The sequence below is a fragment of the Lytechinus pictus genome, chromosome 5 (genome assembly GCF_037042905.1).
Source record: "Lytechinus pictus isolate F3 Inbred chromosome 5, Lp3.0, whole genome shotgun sequence".
NCBI lineage: Eukaryota > Metazoa > Echinodermata > Echinoidea > Temnopleuroida > Toxopneustidae > Lytechinus > Lytechinus pictus.
Genome location: NC_087249.1, coordinates 7,303,485 through 7,309,887, shown reverse-complemented (window position 1 = coordinate 7,309,887; position 6,403 = coordinate 7,303,485). Strand labels below are relative to the sequence as shown.

The 6,403-nt window shown below is 36.4% G+C and overlaps 1 protein-coding gene across 1 annotated transcript in view; it reads left to right on the top strand.

Annotated features, from left to right (window-relative positions):
* Nucleotides 1-3,687: 3,687 nt before the first annotated feature.
* Nucleotides 3,688-6,403, top strand: part of LOC129262489 (cyclin-dependent kinase 7-like) — a 47,147-nt gene continuing 44,431 nt past the window's right edge. The window contains exon 1 of the mRNA XM_064099716.1: nt 3,688-3,888. The gene's annotated coding sequence lies outside the window, so the exon portion shown is untranslated. The remainder of the gene's footprint in view (nt 3,889-6,403) is intronic.

Below are 6,403 nucleotides of genomic sequence, written 5' to 3'. Positions count from 1 at the left end.
AAAAAAATGTATCGACAGCATTCTTTCAAACTTTGGTTTCCTGGAAAAATCAAGCTGATTGCTGCCATATATCTATTTTAAGGGTGTAATTTAAGCGCCTTTTCTATTTTAAATAGATATGTGTACATAACTTAATTTAAGAATCCAAATTGTGAAAGAGGTGTTCACCGGGCGTTGTGCAAATAATTTTCTCAATCATTCTTAGTGTAAATTTTGATGTTCGGTACTAAATTATTATAATTGTGCATAAGATTGTATTTTATTCGTATTATATTATTTAAAATAGATGCTGAACAAAACAATAAAATACATACTCAAAACATATCAAAATAATCTTAAACAGCCGGGGACAGAGGCGTCGATCGTTGGGGGGGGGGGGGCAGGGGGCGGTCATTCCTAATGGAAATATTGGGGCAAACATATTGATTAGCCCCCTAATGATTTTGACAACTATGCAATGCAAATGAATGCAAATGAAAAGCATTGGTAAGCACTATCAAATCATTAAACTTAGCATAAAAATGAATTTAAACAAGTCATGTAAAATTAAAAATTTTCGGCGCAAATCGCTCGTAAAACTAAATCTGGCGTGCCGATACTTTTGGACATTTTTCAGTCTTGCCCCCCTCCCAAATAATCATTGGGGCGATTCCACACTAGAACTTCAAAAATATCATAAATTTCAACATGCTTTCAATAAGTCATAAGTAGTGTAATATTTTACTATGATACCTAAATTTTATGAAAATTGTGGGTTTTAACCAAAAGTGAAGTCAGATATAGTTTTTTGGGGGAAAACAATGGAATTTTCAATAATTTTGCTAATTAAATAGTCAAGTACAAACACTGCCTGAAACGATTATTGGCAAAGCACGAGAAGATTGAAAATATTGCCGATCAATGGAATAATGTATCATTGAATGGTTCCAAATAATATCTACAACATTTTCATGATCCATAATAGGGCAGCCCTGATTTATCCGAACCTATTTTTGACAATGTCCCGTACGACACATAAAAATGCAAAAGTTTTTCCTACAATTATATTTTTGATGATGCAATTTCACAAAATCAGTTTCTCTATCTTTGATCCATGGGTGATCGATTTATCCCATAAGGATCTAGTTACTGCCTTTCATTTTTTTAAATTGTCCTATTAAAAGTTGTCCCGTACGACACACAATATATACTGCATTTAATTGCAGGATTTGGATTCAGAAACTATAAATAGTAGGCCTATTTTAATTTAAGTAATTGATTTGACATAAAGTGAACTGAAAAAGTGCTTTTTTATCTCCATAGAACATGAAATATAAGTGATTCTAACCATTTTAATTGACTTTATGTAGGTTTTTTCTTTTGTGAATCCCTTCAGCTAAACTGGTGATTTTCACTGGTCAGAGCAGGTTTATTTCTTTATCATTGAGCATCAAAAGAAAACCTTTAGAATTGATTCACCCTAGCCTGGAAGATGACTTCCTCTTGCATGCTAATGTGAAATTATTATAAGATGTAAAAAAAAATATTTACATATCAATCATCTATTTGGACTTCTCTTGATGATCACTAATTTTTTTATGTATAGTATTGAAACTTCTTACTTTTTTCAAGCTGTAAAAAAAATCTGGAAAATAAGACAAACCATGTTCCAAAAAAAATCTGGAAAATAATACAAATCATATATGGTTTCATTAATGCAGAAAGGTTTGAAAAAGTAGAATCGCATTATATTTCTTGAGAAAAAACAAATATGTTGTGGAATTACAAGTGACAGTTGTGACATATATCATGTATACATTTTATATGAAAAATCATAACATTTTAGCCCCATAATGTACACAAACAGTTTCGTTCATTCGTTGTTTAAATAGTGTATTGGAAATCATCAATTAATTCACTAAAATATAACTTCACACAAAACCTCAAGTTTTTCAGCTCGTTAAAATGCTGTGAACAATTGAACATTTCCCATCATGAAAAAAAACAATTGCTCCCGATTGTATATACATTGAGGTTACTTAATTATATTGTCCTGAATGACTACTTATTAAAAGGCTTTTCATTAAAAAGGAAGAATTTAGGGGCAATGCTCCCCTTCTGATTGATAAAAAGTTCATTGTTTTATTCAGGCTGTCCAGTACAACACGCAAGTGCCTGTTCAACGCACAATTAGTGTCCCGTACAACACACAAAATTAATGTCAATTCTTTCAATTCTTTTTATTTCATTTCCATTCAAAAAACATAATACAAAGTAATATAAAGTAATACAAATCAAGTACAATTTTACAGAAGGGCATTCTTACTTCGTAAAAAAAAAAACAGAAAAAACAGTGTAATATAGAGCATAAATGGAAATGAGGGGGATCCACTAAAAAGCAAAGCTTGTAAAGTGTGGATCCCCTTGGAAATGAAAAAAGTATAGTAGACTTATTCTGATATGCGTACATATATGTATTACAGGAAAGAAAAAGAGAACAAAAGAAATCATACGGATGCAAATATAATTACTGAACTAATGCAAAGCTTTTCACACAATGTCCCGTACGACACGCAAGTATCCCGTATGACACATTATTTTGTTTATGATATATTGACAGAAATATTCAGCCAATAGCGGTTTCTAACATAATGAATGTCTTTAGTTTGATAGGATTATCATTATCATCAGTAAAATGAAGTGATTGAAGAAGTCAAAGAGACATAGATTAAGAAAGTTTGGCTTCAATTTAGAAATGACCCGTATGACACATTTTGATCGAGTGTCCCGTACGCCACAATGTTCTCGAAAATTGTAATTTGCTTTATTTATTCATGAATGTTTATTATACAGGATGTGAATTCAAGTCATGTTAAGTCTTGGTTTTCCTAACACTCTGGTAGTACTTGTTGATCACCTTTACTTACTGGAATATTTTTTTTTTCTTGTCAAAAAACTGTCAAATGTACGTACTCTAAATGTCCCGTACGACAAGTATAGAATCACCCATTGTATATATTGTTCAATTTCGGTTTCTTTTTTCTAATATAATGATATGGCTATATTCAACTCGATGATAAAAATACAGAGTATTTTGGGAATATGGTCATCTTGAAATAGTAAGGTTTTCTGTCTAAAATTTTGTTTCATAGTTTGTAACAAAAAGAGAATATCTAGAATTGTAATATTGATAATTTAGAAATAAATTGCTAAGAAAAAAAAGAAAGTATTCTTAGATGTATATTCAACAATAATTTTAAAAAGTGGAACAGGAATTTGAATGTGGGTTTGGGGATGCGTGATTGCTTGTGTGTGTTTAATATCTCAATCGCCAATTGTTTTAATTTCATGCGCATCATATCTCAGACTATATGGACGTAAGTGACATGTATGAAATACTCTGATTGAAGAAATCATGATCATAGTGACCACGATGACGACGAAGATGACGACAGCGACACGGCAATTAACCCCGCCTCCCCAATGAAAATAATGCGGGCCCCATTTGTGGCCAGCTCATCTTCCCTAAGAGGCGTACCCTGGATCCGCCACTGATGATAAACGATGATAAGGATGGTGAATGATGATGATGATGATGACGATGACGATGATATGGCGGTGGTGGTGGTGAACTGGTGATGATCAGATGATGATGATGCGATGATGACGATCGGATGATGATGATTATGATGCGATGATGACGATGATGATGATGATAATGATGCCCGGTGATGATGATGATGCTGATGATGATGAATTAAAGTTGGAGAGTTTATTCGATAATCATGGGAATTGGCCAGTGGCGCCTCTCACCGCGTACAGAGCTAGCGAGCCCGGCCGTTTCTCTGGCGCAGCGCCCAGGGCCAGCGATAGATAGCCCGAGTGAGGCGTGCGGCAGATATAGTCTAGGTGATTGGTGAAAAAAATGTTCAGAAAATGGTACAAGCATGAAAATCGGCACAAAGGTAGAGTAAGTTATTCTAAACATTTTTAGCAGGGGGTGCCGACGTGAGTTCACCGAACATAGCAACGGTTGCTAGGTAACATATTTACCTTAGTAACTGAGCTTAATTGGGCTAAAGTAACATTTTCATAAGCGATATGTCATACAAATTTTAATCTAAAGCATGTTCCTTTGTATCACAACAGTTTTGATCCATTTATTCGTAGCAACGGTTGCTAAGGGACCCTCTTCCGTAGCAACAAATTCTATATCTTAATTCAGATCATTATAATCTACTCAGAATAGCTCAGAAATTAAATCTGGCCCATAGATTCATCATGTGATGAATGTTTCCATAGGTAGACCTAATGAGTACCATAGCAACCTTTGCTAAGTAACATTTCCCACGGTAACAAGTATTATAGGGTATCTATCAATGATTATAATTTTTTTTAAATCGCATCTTTTCTATTAAAGCATTAATACAATGTATACAAGCCCATGCGAAGTACCAGTTGCTATTACGTTTTCTGTAGCAACCAATGGTTAAAGGCAGTATGGTAAGATTATTGATGTGTAAATCATAGAGGTACTAATAGATGCTTAAAAAGTAAAACCTTGCACAAATTAAACTACCTCATGAAATGGTTCATAGTTCCAAAGACGATGTCTATGGGTTCCATAGTATTGGTATAATAATACTTATTGCATATCAAAAGAACTTCACCTTTAACACCTATCTTTATCCATTTTGAAACCATATTATGGATTAACCTAAACATATGTAAAATATCGACCCTTGGAATAATTCAACAAAAGGTGGTTTCAAACCGCCTCGATCACAAGAATCCCCGTTAAGTTACGATAACTTTTAAGGCTTAAAAATACCCATATTCCTGCATTCACACCGCCCCGAAACATACCCTTCAGGGGGGGGGGGCGTTTCATGAAAGGGCTTGTCGGACATTTTATCCGACAAGTACTAGTTTATCCAACAGTTACCATAGGAACAGTGCCTCTCAGCCAATCAGAATCAACGAAAGATGTCAGATCTGACAACTTGTCGGATGAAAATATTGATGAAACGCTCCCCAGGATAAGTTCCTGCATGAAGTTACGAGCATGAGCAGTATGTTCTGATAAGCAGGCAAGGCGCGATATTCAAAATCACTAGCCCAGCAGCCACCCACGGCGCCCGCGCCCAACGACACGCTGGGCTAAAAGTTCCTGTAAATTGCTTTCACATTGCCAAAATACCTGCGACCTTAGATAAATCCCCACGAAAGTTCTCGTTATTTGGCCAAGTACCTACTATTTAGCGGGTATTTTCTTTCGGGAAAATTTCGCGTAGTTTGCTTTCACATTACCAAAATACCTGGAACTGACGAACTTTGAGGCGGTCTGAAACCACCTAATATCAACATTTAGCAAGAGGTCACTCTTGTATAAGAACGGTTACAAGAACTCCCCAGGAGGTCATGGGTACTAAAAACCTAAATAGCTCTGATCTTGAAGAGATAACCACGAAGAGATGACCACCAAGAATTGATTGAGTCATATAAGTTTAGAATTATTTCAAACACATAAATCTTGTCAAAAATTAATTTTCAAATGAGTGATTGGATACCACTTATCCCTTGCTAACAGCAGTCGTTCGCTTGAAAGCCAACACACTTTGCCTTGGTTTACCCACTCCCTTCCGTAGCCTGCAATGAAGATCATATTAGTTCTCCATGTTGTTCCCAAACCAAACGCCATGGGTAGGAGTTGATTTTGCCCAGGCGTTTTGATCAATCCTGCGCAGCTGGGGGAAAGATCTGTTAGAATTGATTGCGACCCTTCAGTTCCGTTTACTGGCCTGTTGGCCTGGATCCTGCAGCTACATGATCTATCATGACTTCTGCAGAAGTTGATTTGTACCTGTTACTTCCGATTCCAGGTGTTTTGACCTGGAACAATCCTGCAGCTCCACGATCTATCATGACGTGAAAGATCTTGCTAGAGGTAATTTAGACCCGTCAGATCCGTTTTTATATAGGCATGCTGGCCTGGATCCTGGAGCTAAATGACTTGATCCTGCCGAAGATGATTTGGACATGTCCGTCCTTTTTCCGGGTGTTTTGACCTGGAACAATCCTGCAGCTCCAGGACGTGTCATCACGTAAAAGATTTCGCAACAGTTGATTTGGACCAGCCAGTTCTGTTTTCAGGCGTGGTGGCCTGGATCCTGCAGCTCAGGGCTCTATCATGAGTTGAAAGCTTGTGCAGAAGCTGATTTGGACCTTTCTGATATTTTTCTAGGTGTTTTTACCTGGATCAATCCTGCAGCTCCAGGACTTAGCATCACTTGAAAGATCTGTTAGATTCGATTTAGACCATCAGTTCCGTTTCCAGGGGTGTTGGTCTCGATCCTGCAACTACATGATCCATTGTGACTTCTGTAAATGTCGATTTGGACCTGTCAGTTCCTATTCCACGTGT